The 19,842-nt window shown below is 36.6% G+C and overlaps 1 long non-coding RNA gene across 1 annotated transcript; it reads right to left on the bottom strand.

The window, feature by feature from the left end:
• Nucleotides 1–468: 468 nt before the first annotated feature.
• On the bottom strand, nt 469–18,781 carry LOC308058736. The gene is made up of 2 exons (XR_013925942.1): nt 3,568–18,781; nt 469–3,489 (listed from the first exon to the last, which is right to left on the bottom strand). It is a non-coding gene; the product is annotated as an uncharacterized lncRNA (long non-coding RNA).
• Nucleotides 18,782–19,842: the final 1,061 nt, after the last annotated feature.

The following is a 19,842-nucleotide window of genomic DNA, read 5'->3' as shown; positions in this document are numbered from 1 at the left end:
CTTTATTATTATTCATTTTAACCTTGCATGAGTTTGAAAGCTAGGTAGTACCGTCAAGGTCTGATTCCCTATTGAAGTTACTGCAGATTGTACCACACTGAATCAGTACAAGAGTTTCTGTATTTCAGCAAACCCCTATAGACATGGCACTTGTATCATGCTTTGAAATTATGTGAAATGGACAATGGACAGGATAGAGCTTTCCTTCATTCCTTAAGTTTTAACATAATACAGACTAAGCATTCTTATGTGTAAGGGCATGATTTCTGCTGGGTTATGAAAATTCCTGATGAAAAATCTTTAATTAATAATGGGGTTGGTTAGTCCATGTAAAATCTTCTTGAAGCTGCTAGAACTACTCAAAGAAAAAGTTAATATTTCTTGTGACTTCTTGCAATGATCTGAATTCATATTTCCTAACAGATTATACTGAGTCTTTTCTTCTGGAAAAGTTAACTTTCATGTACGCTTTTAAAAAACAGTATTGTATATGGAATCACCAGTTCTAAAGCTGGAATTTTGTTTAACATCCCATACACTGTTAAAGATAATTACCCTTATAACCTTTGATCATGTATTACCTATATAAATGCTTTAGAACATTTACCGAGATTTTTGGGAATAAAGTAGGCATTTTTTCAGTGTTATACTGAATACTATACTACTACTAAGCCCCGTCTATTTTTTCAAAGATGTTTATACAGAAATGTTGAACAGTATGATGAAAAGTTTTTATAACTACTTGCTGTCTCTAGCAAAGCTTTGACTGAAATGATATTAAAATAGCATTAAATTGAAAGTTCCTAAATTCAAAAAGCCCTCTATTTTGTTGAATTAATGTAGAGAACAAATAGCAATTCCAGTAATTAGTAATTGCAATAGGTTGCTTAAAAGTTCTTTAAATCTTGATAATCTGCAATTTAGACACTAAAATAGGGTCACCTAAATGTAGGTGGCCGTAATTTGGAGTGAAACCTTATCCCTGTATCATGACTCAAAAGGAGTTGTTTAGGATGACCTACCTCCCCTTAGATAGGGTCCAAGTCCATGATACTCTTGGACTGAATTAAGGTGAAATGACACCAGCCAACCAGATCTATGATTTAGTAATACAAAATACAAGATGTGGTTAGGTATGATACCTCAATGGTGCTTACTTGAACTGGATAAGCAAGTCCCATGCCACATGTTACTTAGATCTGATCCCTATTCAATAAAAAGAAAAAGAGGAGAGAAAAGGGGACGTGTGGGTGGGGGGTGAGGGGCTGTGTGGAGAGAGAAGATATCGCCACCCATGGATCCAGCGGCATTCCTTTGGTCCTTTTCACCCTAGGTGTCTTGGTGTTGGGGGTCCCACCCAGCTTTCCTTGATTCAGGTTAGTAATACTAATGTCTAGTGTCATTGACAGTCCTTAGATGTCAAGGGAGATGATCAGTTTTTTGAGAGAATTTCAGTGACAGAAGTCAACACTGAAGTGGGTTTCTCTTTCTTCCTCTTTCGTCCATCACCCTTTGTGTTCTATGTATCTCACCCTACCTTCCAAAACCCAGATCTCATCATCTCCTTATGTGCCTTGGTTTTAGTTTCTATCTTGTGTGTCCAAGGTTGTTCTGACTGTTTGCAGTCCCTTGTGCTTATCTTGTTCTTTGCTCTTCAATTTGCAAATTCTGTTCCTTGGGTTATGGTTTACATTTTTCCCATGCCTTCGAAGAGCAACCTATGCATCTTCGCCGCTTTGGTCATTGAATTTTTGCTTACATGCATACGTAAAAGACTTATATATTGTGTTTTCCTATGTCATCCCAGTGTTACAAAATTATTACACATGTTGTTCCTTACACTATTTAGATATGCTTAAATTTGGGATCAAGGTAAACTAACCTTAACTGTATCTTAATGTGCTTTTGCAAATGCAGAAAAACAGTCACTAGATGAGCATTAGACTAATTTACAGTAAGGCAATCAAGCCCGATGGCAAGCAGAAAAACCTGCCAATAAATAGCTAAACAGCAATAACAGCTATAAATTCAGTCTGGCACATTCCAATCAAACCTGTCATTATCTCAAGCCCTTTGAGTCCCACTTTGGAGCCAAAAACATCTGTTGTGGTTTAACCCCAGCCACCAACTAAGCAACACACAGCCACTGGCTCACTCACACCCTGCCCAGTGGGATGTGGAGAGAATCAGAAGAGTAAAAGTGAGAAAACTTGTGGGCTGAGATAAAGACAGATCTTCTGACCATACAGGGATGTAGTTATGAAATCCAAGGCCCAGGTGGAGCTGAATCTGACAAGAGATGTAAATGGCAACAAGAAGAGCTTCTGCAAGTAACTCAGCGGCAAAAGTAGAATGAGAAAAGACTGACTCCTGCTGAATCAGGCAGAGCACTCAGTGTGACAAAGTACTTGAAGAAGTCCAGACTACCCAGTGTTGTCTTTGCTTCAGTCTGGACTACTTCAGATTATTTTCCAGAATGCTAGATGCCTGAGACCTGTGGGAAAGTCTGGAGGGAAGAGGACTTTCCCTTGGTGGAGGAGAGTAATGTTAGGATTTTTTTATTTTTTCTTTTATTGATGTAAACTAGGCAAAGGATCTGATAGGATATACCCACAAGAGCTGAGGAAAGTAGCTGATATTATTGCAAGGTCACTCTTGATTATCTTTCAAAGGCATGCAATACAGGAAGGCCTCAAAGAGCTGGAAGAATGCAAACATCACCCCTAACTTCAAGAAGGGCAAGAAGGATCTGGATAACTAGCTGGCTAGCTTCCAGGCAGTGGGAACCTCCCCAGAGTCCCAAGATCATTGGTAGGTATTTGAGTAACATCTGCTAGCTCCTTCAGAACTCTGGCATGAATCACACTAGGGCCCATGGACTTAAGAACATTTAGCTGATACAACTGGTCCCTTACAATTTCATTGTCCACAATTGGAAAGTCACTGCTCCCACAGTCATGGTTCTCCAGCTCAAAGGACTGAGCAGCTTAAGGTCTATCCTTAATATTAAAGACTGAAGCAAAGAAAGCATTGAATGTCTTTGCCTTTTCTTCATCCCTGTTTGTCAGGTGACCATCTTCATCAAGTATCAGTATCAAGTATAGGATGAAAATAATCTTATGAAGTTTAACAAAGGGATATGTGCAGTCCTTTCAGTGGGGAGGAATAACACTATGCATGAGTGCATATTGAGTACTAATGAGCTGGAAAGTTTTGCAGAAAAAGCCCTGGGGTTCCTGCTGGAAACCAAGTTGGCTGTAAGCAACCAATTCATCCTTGTAGCAAAGAAGGCCAAAGGCTTCCTGGTCTTCATTAGGAAAAGCATTATCAGCATATTGAGGGAGGTCATCCTTCCCTTCTATTCAGCTCTTATGAGACCAAATCCTGAATCCCAGGTCCTTTCTGGGTTTGCTGGTACAAGAGACACATGGTATCACATGACAAGTGTTCTTTGGAGATTAGACAATACAATAACAACAGACTAAGGACCTGGTACAAGAGACACATGGTATCACATGACAAGTGTTCTTTGGAGATTAGACAATACAAAACCAACAGACTAAGGACCAAGTCTAATCAACTTTATTATAATAATGTAAGTTGTCAATCAATATAAATATGGATCAGAAGCAATCTAAGCATGAAGGAAAAGGAAAAGAGAAAAGCTCACTTCCCTTGTAGGCAAGGTACAACATCATTAATGATTAATCTTACCCACTAATGAACAGCAGTTATGGAAATTGTCAACTTCTGATGTTCTACGTAATGACATAAAGACTTTGTTTCCAGGCGGTATCCCTGAACCAGCCAATAACAACTACACCAGTTCAGAGCTGGGGTACCTTGTTTAGAGTATTGTGCTGTCTCTGTTCAATCCTATGATTGACAGTTTGACATGGACATGTCTCAAAAAGGTTGGTGATCCGCCAATGTGGTTGATCACAGGTTTCTTGGCATGAGTTGGTACATGCAACTCTGCAAGTGCTTTCCATTGTCCCACATCATAATCGAGGTCAGGAGCATCTCACCACACATGGTCATAACCAGGTGAGTGCAGTGAAAGGCCTTGAAGATGGTTAAAGCCTTGGAGCATTTTTCATGTGAAGAGAAGCTAACAGAGCTGAGATATCTCAGCCTGGAGAAAGAAAGACTCAGGGGATCTTATCAATGTATAAAAATACCTGCTGAAGATGGAGGCAGACTCTTCTCAGTGGTGGCCAAAGACCAAACAAGACTTAATTAAACTCAAATAAAGCAATCACGTTTAAGCTTGAGAAAGTAATGTTTTTACTGTGAGGATGTCAAACACTAGGGAAAGGTGGCTAGCAAGGTTGTTAAGTGTCCATATTTGGAGGTATGGAAAGGTATGTTTTGGACCTGTGTGATATTTTAAATTTCTCCTCAAATCAATTAAGTATGTGGTTAAAAATGTCTATTGTACCATGAATCAGCTGGAGTAATAAAATATCAAGAAAATTACAGCCTCAAGGCATGGAATAATGTCTTGTGAACCGGAAAAGCAAATGAGTATGAATTAACTTTTTGTCTAGTGATTGGAACAGCCATCTCAGTGCCTTAATACTTTAGGTTTTGCAGGCCAAAATGCAACCAAAAATGAAAATCATGGATTCCTAGAGTATGAAAACAAGTTTCTCCTCTGACAAATAATGGTTTTAATTCTAGGCAATGAAGAGCAGTTGAAAGTTGAATATACATTTCCTAAGAAAAGTATCAAAAGCCCCAGTGAATTTATCAAACAACCAAATTGGGAAATTATGTAAAGGTTCACTTTTGTTTTAAAAAAACCCAAACACAACCAGAAATGCTGAATTGGTATGTGTGTAGCTTGGTGCATGTCAAAAGGGCAATTTGGAGAATAGTGGTTTAGTATGACAGGGAATAGAAAGGGAAGCACCATCATTCTGAGAAAATCAGGACTCTTCAGTGTTTAAGGTTATTTGGCAAATGAGACGTGCAAGATCCTTAATCAAATTGATCAGGAGGAAAATTGAGCCTTAAATGTTTAATATAAAACTCCTGTTCTCAAGCTTTCTATTATATTAAAATTCAGCATGGTTGAAAGATTTTTCCCATCTGTATGAGGCTTAATTTTGCATTTTTATGCTATTTGAGCACATAAGCAATATATTCTTAGAATCCAGTATCTCTGAGCTAAATTCTCTGCCATAGATCCAGCTTTTCTTTCCCTGTAACTAACTTGATTTAAAATATGAAAAGTATATCAGCTGATGCAGATTTGCTTTTTACTTCTTTAGTCAGCATTATTTACAATGCAAGCTCTCATCTGGCTGAAGAGATAAATATTTGATTTCATTATGTTAAATACCATGGAATTTCTTCAACTTAAAAATGTATTATCTGCTATAGGAAGTTATGCAACCCTTGATTTATATTAACTTTTCAGAAAATTTATGTAATGATAATGATCCTGATTAATGGGGGAAAGAACTCAGGAAAGTATCCACTCTTCCCTTCTAGGCAGTTCTGACACTGAAAATCATTATAAGTAAAATTTACCCAACATTAATCATTCTAACTCCGCAATATATTCAGCTCAACAAAAGTGATACTGAAAACTAGCAAGAAGAAAACCCTCTCAGGCTTCATTTTGTAAGTTTAGAAGGCAAGCATGGCAGCGCCGGGCACACGGCGATTGGCATCTGAAGTCATGTGCACCTATCTGACCAGGGTTCCTCAATTTTTTACAGCAAAGCATATGTATTGATCATATTTCCCTGAAATCTAATACATGTTATAACTACTTCCCTGAAATGATTTATATATGCAGAAAGCACTTGTGTATGAGCACTTTGCTCCTGCATGTCTTTCTTGGGGTCTTTCAAGACCCCTGGTTGTCAACAAGTTGATGAACTTCGGTTGAACTTTCTTGGGGAACATACACACTGATTGTATATTTATATAACTCCATTAGTTCTCTGTGCCATACGGTTTTGACTGCAATACACCATTACTCCAGTTCTCTTGTCTACTATTATATCCCAGTTATCTCAGAAAGCTTGCTACATCTCAGTGAGCCTATTCAATAAGTCAAGTTAATCATTGCTTTAGTTTCAGCCCCTGTTAGTGTTTGCATTCTGTTTAAATCAAAAGTAAAAAACAGGTTTTGACAGTGGATACAGAAAATGTGAGATTCAATCCCAACACTTACTAAAAATAAACCAAACCTTTGAAATCAGAAGTAGAAGTTAAAGGGGGGAAGGGGGGTTGAGGGGTTGGGGGGGGTGGGGTATGTGTGTGTGTAAATAAATATCTTTTTAAAAAAAACACAATCTTTCACTACAAGCAAAACATCTCTTAAAAGTTGAGTTTTGAGGCTTGTAATGAAATTTCTTTTGGTTAACATGACAATCAAACAGGGAAAAATTGTTCACCAGTAAGCCCACTCAACAAGCAATTCACATGCAATAGGTACACTATGTAACACATTTTAAGAACTCTACAGGGGAAAGTGATTTTGTTTTATAAATGTTTTGTTGTAAACTGTTCTCTTGTTTTGTTGTGTGGTCCAGTGCAGAGGTGAGAAAAGAACTTAGCAAGGAATTCAGACATGCTGAAAATTAAAACTTGGCCTTGAAATTCTGTGTAATTATTTTTGTCAGAATAAGTATTTCAAATTAGTAGAATGTGCACCTAAGACGTTTCCATCTTGCTTTTAAGTAGATCTATTCTATTTCTTCTGCTTTTTTTTTAACTGGAAGTAGTTAATACATAAAAAGAGATGGACTGACTTCCCAAGAAACTGAATACTTAAACATAGCACAGCCAACAGACAAATTGGTTTCCAGTCTCCTGTAAGACACAATTACAGTCCTCTAGACAGAAGACTGGGTTTATTGTTTTTTATTATTCCACAAAAATATTTTTCCATGAGAAATTAATACTGTAAAGAAGAGAAGGAAAAAATATACTGTGGGCAACCATGAAGTAAAGATACTGAAAAACAGGGACTCTGGTCATTATGCAAGATCACATGCACCACATTCTTAACTCACAGGATCTTTTGCAAACTCCAAGAAAATTAGTGAAATTTTGCTTTATCTAAAAACTGAACCACAACTTTCTTCTAAACAATGTGCTAAAAAATGTTGTTTCCTTGCTTGTGCATTTCTTCAGGACCAGCTTTACTTTAAACAATATGTACATGAAATTGCTTCACAAAATGTGAGATAAGTATCTGTCAGAACAACTGTACACAGCAATTAGGATAATGAAAACAAAGCTTATTCTTCAAGTCATAAGAATTCACAAGAATGGGCACTTTTGTGCCCAGTGGGCACTTTTTTTCCTCAAGGTTAATTACTTCACTAGCAAGTAAAATATCAAAATATTACATGATTAGTCTTTGTGTTCATACACCCATGCTCAAAGATGCTTATTTTATATGAGTATAGATAGATAGATAAATGGAAATGTTTATCTATGTAAAATCTAAATATTATTGATACACATTTAAATATATTCTGTGATTAGCTTTCTATAAAAACCCCAGTCTCTCATACAGTTAAAGGCCAAATAATAGATATGTTGATTTCAATATTATCTAATTGTTCTTTTAAATATATGCAAGATAGTTATGTAATTATATTGACAGCAATATCATTAACTTTCTTTTTAACTTGAGTGTTATGCCAGCCAAAGTCAGTGAAGGTCATGGAATGGATAGAAAACGAATTTTATGCCTCACTTGAGAAAAGTAACCAGGTACACTGAACATACAGGAGTCTCTGGAATCCTTTGTAGAAATGTGTTAGGTTATGAATATGTGAAGCTAATGGTAAAAAAACCTTATCTATGACCTTTCTCCTTTCCTCCCTTTATTAGAAATACCCCAATTCAGTAAAGAAACATATGGATTTTTCTCATATTTCAGAAGTATGTACTTTCCTTACCCTTTACCCTGTATTATCCTCAACAGAAATTAAACCAGAAATTCCTTCCTGTCTGGTGTACAAGATATGGGTTTAAAAATTGCTATCACTCTAATGTTGAGTTGATAAATAGTAATTGTGTGCTTCGCTATGAAACATAAGTATTAATTTTTAAACATATTTTGAAAGCAGGCAGGTTGGTTTGGGTTTTTTTAAATCATAAACTTTAGACATTTTGTTGACTCCCACAGCCTTGTCATAAATCTTTCCTTTAAAACAGCATTGACATGAGAATGACAGCTTTAGAACCTCTACAGTGCTAGTGCTGTAATATACCATTTCTACAGATTCTTATTATTCCTCTTTTCTTCCACAAAAGGAACAGTGAAGAAAATAAAATTGTTTATTATTTCTGTCTTTCACACAGTATCCATTTCTGAATCTATTGTTGCATATTTTTTTTTTTTTTTTTTTTTTGTTGAGAGTGAAATTAAAATTGAATAGAACTGGTCTATCAGATAGCTGGAAATAATTGGCAGGCATAGTTTAACTCAGAGTTGAATTCAGTCTTGGATAGTACTGCAAATTTATTTATCTGAAGAGTTGTACAGTATATAGTCTTTTTTTATGGGAACTGCATGAAACAATAAGAAAGGAAATGAAACTGCAAAAATCCCTGTAACAACTTTCAGCTTTTTAAGGTTCTAGAAATATTTGTGTTTGGAATTCTGTGTGATTCAAATCAAGCTTTCCTTTCTGAAACAAACCTTGAAGCACAATGGAGTTATTTAATAAGGCACAATATTAAATTAATTTTTCCTAGTATCTCCAAATTATTAAATTTTGCTATATACATAAAATAAATATCTAAAAGGATGTTTTGTTTTTTAATTTAAGTAATGTGTGTTTTTAATTTAAGTAGATTTGTATTACAAAGATATGCTGTTATTGTCTGCATTCTCACTGTTCTGACCTGAAAACAAAAACAACAAAAAAAACCCCCACAAACCAACCAACCCAAGCTCCCAAAAAAACATGAACAAGAACTGAAAAGTGCATTAGAGAAAGTTACTAAATTGGAAGTATGGTGCTACAGCAATAAAACCACCAAATTTTTAGAATGTCACTTATCATAAAGTATGATGAAGTCCTTTTTATATTTAAAATCTATTATACGATATACAGTTACTAATCATATTGCCCATCATTAGTACCCTAAATATTTTTTAAAAAAATTAGGAATTTTCTCAACCATGTCTTCCTCAAAAATGAAATATCAAAAATATTCTAGGTAGTTTCTAACTTCCTTTAATCGTCTTGCCTATCATTTCTTTCTCTGCTTATTCTTCAATTAACACAATTAAAATATGCAATTATAATATAATTACTATTTTCCTGAAGGTATTAGTAATGTCTTTAAGTATATTTCCATTGGATTTTCATTCTCGTGATAAGCTCCAAAGGTTCAGGAGCCAGTGTCAAATACGAGGATGAAAACATCTTCATTTGTCAAAATATTTTCTTCTGAATTCTCCAGGGCACTCAGGGACTAACTGTAACTGATGCAAGTGCACATGTTCTAGACAGGACCTTAGAAGACAGGGAAGTGTTGAGACTTTCCAATTGGTAAGCCTGGAAACTACTGATATAGTATAAGTATATTAGTATAGATACATACACACACATATATAAAGTATAGTTCAATAGACCACATAACAAGACTGTTTGAAGAAGACTTACAAAACTGTTGTCCAAATATTTCTCTTAAAGTTAGTAGTTTTGTAATACTTGCATATCCAGAAATTCAAAATATTACAGTAGCTTTTAAAAATATATTAATTGAACTTACTTCTTCCTTTGACTTTTTGGTTTCTAATCTTTTGGGGGTTTTTTCCCCTCAAAATAGCCAAAAAAAACCAAATAATAAAACAAAACCAAGAAACAAACAAAACAAAACAGAACAAAAAACCCAAACCAACCTACCAGGAGTTTAATTATTGAAGGTGATAAAACTGGAAAATATTTATGTGACATGAAAAGTACCCTGGTAAAATACACATTTTAATATAAAAATTATTCTCAGATTAGAATTGCCACAATATATGCTTGATAAATTAATTTAAAATAGTAAGGCCTTGGGTCAGTTATTAGATACTAAGTTTTCTTGAAGGAGGTTTGTCTTACAGTTTTACTTGGGCTATTCACCCTTAGTGAAAGCTAAGCAGTATTTTTAAATTAAGAATTTCATAATGAAACTCACTGAGTGATACTAAATTGTATGGTTGTATCAGCTCTCTTCACTCTTTGAAAAGTACTGGGAAAATCAAACATTCAATTAGTCCTCAAAAGAAACAAAGCAGAAAGTCAGTGAGTTTTCTTTAAAATCTTTTGAATAGTGGGTATACAGCTATTCATCACAGGACATAGGATTTATTTTTTTACTATTATATTAGGAATAAAATTTCAGTACAAACGACAAAGATATATACAGACTCTAGAGTTCACTAATGGAGGTATTTATTCCATTCTCATTTGCACATATTCCCAGGGAAAAGATGTTCAACTAGGAACTTGAAATAAGATTTGAAAAGGTGTGTTTTATTGCTCTAAAGTTTGCTTTCCTCTGAAGTCTGCTTTCCTTCCAGAGTACACTTTGTGGGAGCAGAGGGGGAAAAAAGCACTTTTTCATCTCTCATGACACCCTTAGCCGGACTGCTGGGGAAAGGCAAGAATGTTCTCATGCTTTTTTCCTATCTGAATGTGTAACTCTCAGACCATCCATTCTGCTGGACTTTCTGCCTATGTCCTCAATAACAGTGATATGGACATGTGATAAATGTAGGTTACTGTAGCTGATGTTAACCTATATCCTAAATACATTTTCTGAAAAGGATTCCTGGCAGTGCATTGGAGGTGAAAGGCGCTGGATGGTTCCAAGAGGGTAAAAGTAGTTTCATTGGTTCTAACGTGTACAGAGATCACAAATCATTTGCACTAATGGAAAACCACAAGAAATCACTGGGAAATGATCTTTCAATGATGTTTTGGGGAGGAGAACAAATAAATATGACAACAGAAATTAATTAGAAATTAGAAATTATTAGAAATATGTTATCATTATAATACTTTAATCATAATATTCTGCAAGATATTTCAACAGCAAAAGGAAAATGAGGAAAAACAGTCTGCTGCTGAATCTGACAGAGCACCCAGTGTGACAAAGTACTTGAAAAAGTCCAGACTACACAGTGTTGTCTTTGCTTCAGTCTGGACTACTTCAGATTATCTTCCAGAATGCTTGATGCCTGAGACCTGTGGGAGAGTCTGGAGGGAAGGGGACTTTTCTCTGGTGGAGCAGAGTCATGTTAGGGAACTTTTAAACAAAATTTAATGTAAATGAGTCAAACCTGATGGGATACACTCACAAGAGCTAAGTGGCTGATGTCATTGCAAGATCACTCTTCATTGTCTCCAAACATGTGAAAGAGAAGAAAGTGGTTGGGAGCTGTCAGCAATGAGATGACTGGTTTGGTGGAAGAAGGGAGAGCAGTGGATGTTGTTTATCTTGATTTCAGCAAGGCTTTCTGTACTGTACCTACTAACATCCTCACCAACAAACTGGTGAAATATGGACAGGATCAGTGGACTATAAGGTAGATTGCAAACTGGCTGTATGCCAGGTGTCAGTACTGGAGCCAATGCTACTTAACATCTTAATGACCTCAGTGACGGGACAGAGTGTACCCTCAGCCAGCCAACCGACACTAGTGGTTGACATACCAGATTGGTGTCCTGACATTAAGAGGATCTCAACAGACTGGAGAAATAGGATGAGAGTAATCTTATCTGAGTTTAACAAAGGGAGATGTACAGCCCTTTCACTGGGGAGGAATAACTCCATGTACCACTACACAATGACTGTAAATGAGCTGGAAAGGGGCTTTGTAAAAACTGACCTGGGGGTCCTGCTGAACGTGAAGTTGACTGTAGGCCACCAAGGCACCTTTGCAACAAAGAAGGCCAACAGCCTCCTAGGTTACATTAGGATGAGATTTTAATCAGTCCTTTCTATTTCCTACATGATCATTCCAAATAAAATTACAAGCAGACCACAGAAATGAATGAGTAAATAAATGAAATCCAACCAGACTCATTCCCTGATGTATGGCATTTCTCTAACGTTTTGAATGAACCAAAAATATTGCATACCTAGCCCAGCTGGCTCTTTATGCATTTTTCTTTACTGAACAGTGTTAAGCAGCCTAAAATATAAGACTAGATGTGCCTAAAAAATGCAAAGGTGGCGTTAAATATCTAGACTAAACTCAGAGAATTACTTTTTTTCCTATGTCACAGTGTAAAACACTCCTCATTTACATCCTTGTCACTTACAATAACATTACTTTTTGTTGCTGAGGAAGGATGCAAATAGAAAACAGAAAAATTGTCATTGATAGCTTAACTTTGAATTTACTAGCCTTTGCCAATTTTAATTTCTTTGGTTTTAAATTACTTAAATGTAGAAGTTTATAGTTTATTAGTAAAATAGACAGATCAGAACAGTCTGACCTGTTCAGACTGAAAAAAAAAAATGTCTAATGAACATTCATTTGCTATTGAAGACAAGTGAAAATATTAAGGCTAGATATTTTCACCTGAATATGAAAAGGAATATTTAGAATACTAGATTCAAGCTTGCAGGCTAGAAAAGACATAAAAATATATTACCATTTTTAGTTTTAGACATATAAGGCTTTTTGGAATTCATCTTTTGTTTTAAGGAACAATTAGTAAGTAAAGAAGCTGAGCTGATTTTTTTTCTAAAGCAGAGAGACCTGCTATTAAATTAGCAGTTAAATATTTTGGAAGGTGTGTTTATTACAGCTTTTATGATTCAAACTCTCAAAACAGATATAAAGAATCTTTAAGGAAAACCCCTTGAATTACTCATTAGAATTGCATTGGATTTTTGAAATGCTTTTTACAGCTGAGAAACAATATCACTTTGAAAGTTGATTATTAATCTAGTAATTTATTGTAAATTGGTTAGGATGTCGTATGATAACAGCAAAGTGTGTAAGTGAAAACTGAGGTTCTGCATCTAACTCAGATGGTAGAGGATGACCTTCAGTGAAAGATAAGTTTCTATAAGGTCCTGAAAGGGGAAAAGATGTGTGTAAAAATGATAAATTAATCTAATTTTTTAAATTATTTTTGTTTAGTAATGGATTGCCAAATTTTTTTATCTTACAGATTTACCTTAAATAACTTAAATACTAACTTAACTGTGAAACAATAACTTACTCTTTGGAAGGAATGCCTTTTTGTAAACTTTTGTGTCTGAATGTAAGCTATCCTTTGCAACTCCTACTGCCTATTTATTTTCTGATATTTAGAATAAATCTGAGATATATGAAGATTCAGTAATAAAGCTGGATTATGAGCAAATGTGGCAGGATCTTTACTTAACTAAAATACTGAATTAAGTTCCATATTTACTATGATTTCTATTCTCTCCAATGCCACTACTTATGAAGTGTGCAAGGATTCTCTTGCCTTCAAAACACTGGTCCTTAAAAAGCTTTGACGATACTTTAAAACTTACCCAGCTTTCTTTAGACTTGGTTCTTCTAGAATTATTATGCTTATATACTCACTGTATCCAAGAGGAAGCTTCAGTAATGTCAGCAGTTTTGATCAGGCATATACAGCTGCTACTGTTAAAATGCCACAACAGAAAAAAGGGACATCTAATATGTGAAACTAAGGATTTACTGTTGGTCTAACATGTCTTAACAGTCTGATCAAAATATAATTACTATCGCACTTCCAATGATAGTAACATCTATAGTACATTCTCTAATTAATACAGAAAAGACATTGATAACACAGGTCTCATTGTCATACAGAGCTTCCTAGTAACTACTTCTTTGATGTTAAGCTTCTGTTTCCAGTGCTCCTCTGGGGAAAAAGGCTGATGGCACCAGCTTTCCTCAAGCAGAATTGGTGGTGGTGGTAGGGGCTGTTCCAAATCACCATCATCTGAAATTTTCACCAGCTGATCCTAGCAGTGGGGGTCACTTTCTCCAGTTTGGGGTATAATTGGTGTTACTTTTTTGTTTCCTGATTATGATCTGTTTCCTGGTTCCCAGGTGAAGTGTGGAGGTGCCACAACAGCCCACCATGCAGTTACACCAGCAACTGCTTGTCGGACAGAGACTGCTGGGGTCTCTCAGTCCATCTGTGCACCCTGTCTCTGTAGAGGGCAGAATTGACAAGGTTGGGAAAAACGACTGTCCCAGTCCATCCCACCCAGCTCCTCTAACACTGGCATGAGCATCCCACTGTGAGCCAAAGAGGAAGGGAAACTCCTGGTACCCTGGCTCAGATATGTTTAAGGAAAATGGCAGGCATGACAGACAGGAGACACACAGAAGTCACATGGAAGGAGAAACAGAGAGAGCAAAGGAAAGTATGGACAAGGTCATTGTTGTCGGTATAGCTAGAGAGGCAATTTTGGAAGGAGGCATGACATGAAAGAGAGTACTGCAGGACTGCAGGAAACCCACTAAAGGGCAGGGAAACCTCCAAGGGACTACAGTCCATGAACAACCCATGGCGGGGCAAGGAGATCACTGAAGGACTGTAGCCCACAGGTGACCCATGCTAAAGCAGAGGAAATTAAGTAAATAATATGGTGCAGTGGAGGAAAAGAAACAACAAAGAGCAGAAAGAAAATGTTTTGTATTGATTTCACCCTTCTGCACTGCCTGTCACTTTGCTGAAGCAATTGGGAGCGAATGTGTGCATCACAGTGAAAACAAGAGAACAATCAATTAGGAATAGGTAGGTCAGGTGTTCCCTAAGTTTTTGCTTAATTATTTGATTCTTAATTTTTTTCCTACAATACTCCAATCAATAATTCAATGTTTGTATGAATTGGCAGTTTTCGTGGTTTAACCCTGGCCAGCAAATAAGCACCACACAGCTGCTTCCTCACTCCCCCCGCAGTAGGGTAGGGCAGAAGATCAGAAGAGAGAAATTTGAGGGTTGAGATAAGAACAATTTAATAAGCAAAGCAAAAGCCACATGCACAAGCAAGGCAAAGCAAGGAATTCATCCACCACTTCCCATCAGCAGGCAGGTGTTCAGCCATCCCCAGGAAAGCAGGGCTCCACCACGTGTAATGGTTACTCAGGAAGACAAACACCATAATGCCAGATGTCCCCACCTTCCTTCTTCTTCCCTCAGCTCATATATATTCAGCATGATATCGTATGTTATGGAATGTCCCTTTGGCTGGTTGGGGTCACTTGTCCTGGCTGTGTCCCCTCCCAATTCCCCGTGCCCCTCCAGCCCTCTCACTGGCAGGGCCCAAGGAACTGGGAAGTCCTTGACTGAGTATAAACATCACCCAGCAACAACCAAACCCATCCTGTGCTGTCAGCATTGTTCTCACACTAAATCCAAACCACAGCGCTGTGGTTACTAAGAAAATTGACTCTATCCCAGATGAAACCAGGACACCAATGGATTCAATTAAGTAAAATTCCCCAAATTAATACTGTTTTGCCTGTGACAGATAAGAAAGCTGAAACTACAACAGGTCAAGCAGCAGTCACTTGAACACCAATCAAATGCTGTCACATCTAAAACATGTTCAGAACCAGCTCAGGACAAAGCAAGCCCTAAAACATCCTGAAACACTGCACTGCCAAGTGAGCACAAACCCTACTATACAAGTAGATACTTGAGGGATAAAAAGATAGAGAATAAGTACAGATTAAGCCCTTTGTGAGCTGATCCATACCTAGACCATAGTGACTGTGTTAAAAATTAGTACAGCACAGTAAGCATCTGATAGCAAATTTGTTATTGTCCAAAGCCAAATTGTATATTTTGGGTTGGTGAGGGAGAGTGATTTCTATGGCCTAAATCTAATCTGTTCCTGAGGACTGAACAAATATTAGTCCTTATACCACATTAGGTGTGCTAGTAGAGTGCATTATTCAGTGTTGTTTCTTACAAAAGGAATCAGGTTGCAAACTTCAACACTGCTTTAGTATGGGAAAATACATTAAACTTCAAAAATTGTGAGTTTCCCTTCTTTGTAAAGTGAACTTTTGATGAAATAAAACTCACATGGACATAAACTCTTTGTTTAATCGTCATTGATGAAACTACTGCCTTACAATGTGTCTTTGAATCCTTTCTTTATTCTGTACAGCTAAAAATATTGGTTTACTGCTGTGCCAAGAGATTTCATAGTTCAATTATTACATGCAAACCCATTTTTATTCTGTTCATTTTATAAGTCTGATGTATCTGAAAATTTCATTGGGTTCCCCTCATCTATTCTGGTTTTAGGAGTTTTGAATAATATTCCTTCATTTCCCTTGTTTGAGTCCTATATGATTACACAGATCATTGGTGCTCTTTCTGAGTCCCATTATTTTGTTCCAATGTACCTTTTACAACTGAAAGATTTCTCATCTATTTCCAATCTATCATCTAAAGCCATTTTATATTCAGGTCATCCCTACCTAATTTAATTAAAAATGGGCTTTTTAAGGTTGCCCAAAGAGATATCCTGGCAGGCTTGCATCTGTGGTTTTCTCTGCTACCATCAGTAGTTAATAAGCTCTATTTTCCAATGTTTTTTAAACTCCTCAAACTTCCCTTCCTCCCCTGCAATATCATACTAGTTACATACTTTTTATGTATTCAAGCATATTGTCTTTCTTTAATTTTTATTTCTTTATCTGTATTAGTTAAGTAATTTTTGTGTCTTTGTTTAAATTCTGCTGAGTACTTTCTTAACTTAAACAGATTCACAGAATGGTTGAGGTTGGAAAGGACCTCTGCAGGTCATCTGGTCCAATGCCCCTGCTCAAGCAGGGCCACCTAAAGTAAATTGTTCAGGAACATATCAAGATGGATTTTTAATATCTCCAAGGAGGGAGACTAGACAACCTGCCTAGACAACCTGTGCTAGTGCTCAGTCATCCTCACAATAAAAAACCCCAAACATTTCCTCATGTTCAGAGGGAACCTCCCATGTTCCAGATTGTGCCCATTGCCTCTGGTCCTGCCACTGAGCACCACTGAAAAGTGCCAGTGTCTCTCTTTGCATTCTGCCTTCCTGCCTTTGTACATTTTTATGAGAACCCCCCAAGCTTTCTCTTCTCCAGGCTGATCAGTCCCAGCTCTCTCATCCTTTCATTATATGTGAGATTTTCAATCTCTTGATCATCTTAGTGGCTTTTCTCTGGACTCTCTCCAGTATGTCCATACCTACTTTGTTCTGGGGATCCCAGACCTGACACAGTACTCCAGATGTGGCCTCACCACTGCTGAATAGAGGGGAAGGGTCATCTCTCCTGTCCTGCTGGCAGCACTCCTCCTAATGTAGCCCAGGATACCATTAACCTTCTTTGCCACAAGGACACGTTGCTTGCTTATACACTATTTGGTGTCCATCAGGACTTTTTTTGCAAAGCTGCTTTCCAGCTGAGTGGCCCTCAGCATATACTTGTGCATGGTGTTTTTCCTCCTCAGGTGCAAGACTTCACACATCCCTTTGTTAAATTTCATGAGGTTCCTGTCAGCCCATTTCTCCAGCCTGTTGAGGTCCCTCTGGATGGCAGCACAACCCTCTCAGCCACTTTTCCAGTTTTGTGTCATCATCAAAACACATATAATCCATGTTCCAGAACAATATATATCAGTTTACACATTATTCCTCTACCCAACATCATGCAATGCCTTATAATTCATAAGATTCAATACTTTCCTTACACAATTGCCTATTTTCTTGCAAAGATCTTTTGTTGTCAAAATCCTGGTTTTCCATCAGGACTACTTGCTCACAAGAGCATGGACTGTCTTAGAACAACAGAGTGATTAAATTTGTACAGAACAGATGTGGTGTGTACACCTTGGCTGGCCACCAGGTGCCCATCAAGCCACTCTCCCACTCCTCCTCCTTAGCAGGACAGGGAAAGAAAATAAGATGAAAAGCTTGTGGATTGAGATGAAGACAAGGAGATCACTCAATAGTTACAATCATGGGCAAAACAGACTTGATTGGGGAAAAATTTAATTTATTGCCAATTTATTTAATACTTAATATTTCTTTAATTTATTGCCAATTAATAACAGGGAGGGATATTAAGGAAAAAAAGCAAAACTAAACCCAGTTTAGTTAAAAACTGAAACTTAATTTGTCCCACATTGGGACAATTCCTGGTCTATTCTAAGAGAAGGCAACCCTGCAAACCCTGCAGCCCCTCTACTACCAAAACCTTGCCATGTAAAATCAGTACGTGTATATGTGAATTCATACTGTCCCAGTGGGCATGCAAGGGTCTGTGTATCCCACACTGCTTTCACTAGTCTTTTGCTAACATTGATGGGAAACAGGGGAGCTTCTTCTCTCCAACTGCTCAATACACCAATTTATATAAAAGTAATGCTGTAACTGTAAAGACAAGCTGCACAATTAAAAATCATCATCAAATCTACTTCACAATACTTATTAAATATTCATTTTGAAAATTCAAGCTAACATTTCTGCAATGAAACATTAATTTTCTTTGCAATATGGAAATTTGGCTACTAATACTAATTAATTTAGTCATAGTATAATAAACTACTGGGGTTAAAGGAACATAATCTATGGCAAACGCTGTAAAGATCTGGTTATCCATATGAACCACACAGCTCATATATTTGTATTCAACATTTTAAATTACCAGTACTACCATCCAACACAATTCCTCCATGAATAAAGCCTTCCGTCCTTACTATAAGGATCCTAGCCAATCCGGTTACTTTATTATTCCCATGCTCGTGATACAAAGGTGATACTCTTTTTTGGGGGGGTTGGTTTTTTTTGTTTGTTTGTTTGTTTGTTTGTTATTCTGATATTCCCTCTCTTCATTCCTGTGATGGACCTATATTATAAGAGACAAATTCAACTGAAAATTTGTATATTTAATAAACATTTTTTCATTGTATTTTGTTGCAGACTCTTAATATACACATCTAACTATACCTATGTATAAAAGAGCATTCAGGTCCACATATAAAGTGATTTAATGCAATAAACAGTTATTATTTACTGTTCTACCAATAGTTTACACCATTAAAATAATGAGTCAAGAATATCACAAATGTAGCAACTAAACTAAAATCCCCAGGATTTAGAGCCTTTTAACTCTCCTTCTCTCAAGGGAATCTTCATTATGTATTTGAATCATACTTTTATTTTTGTATGAAATGATATATTTTAATTATAGAGTTTGATATGATCTCATTACTTTTGAAACTGTATTTTAAGTAAACTATTTGGTACCGTAACAGTCATGTTAAATTCTGTAATCTAATGACAATTTACCTCATAGCAATATTTCTGTAGTGAAACACATTCATAAGTAGACCTGTTTGTTTTCTTCCAAAAAAAATTTCTAACTTGTATGTTACAAGTTATATTCTGTGAGATAATGAATGAATCCCTCAAAGATTCTAAGCATGGATTTGAATAAGTCTGTGCTATGCTAAATGACCAACAATTCTTCAAAAAAATTGTGTTTGCTAGCAGTTTCCATTCAGAGGGACCTGAGTCCATAGAGTGTAGCCCCACGCTTAAAACTGGAAACAGTTTGTTCCATAGATGTCTGATGGTAAATGCTGACTTTTTATGTCAATAATTGCATTTTCATCAGATGGAAAGCAGACCCTAGTCTAAAAGAATTGGAAAAAGGCTTTGGAAACATCAGGAAAAACAGCAGGGAAGGAACTGGAAGCTATATTGCTGGCAAGGGGACGTCAGATGTTGGAGACAGATGTAGGTGTGCTGACATTCAGCAGTAGGCTTGCTAACAAATCAAAATTTTCCAGTGTGCTAGAAGAATCAGAAGAAGCAAAATCA

This window comes from Falco punctatus (assembly GCF_963210335.1).
Source record: "Falco punctatus genome assembly, chromosome: 2".
Lineage (NCBI taxonomy): Eukaryota > Metazoa > Chordata > Aves > Falconiformes > Falconidae > Falco > Falco punctatus.
Note: the sequence above shows the minus strand (reverse complement) of the source record. Positions and strands in the feature narration are given on the sequence as shown.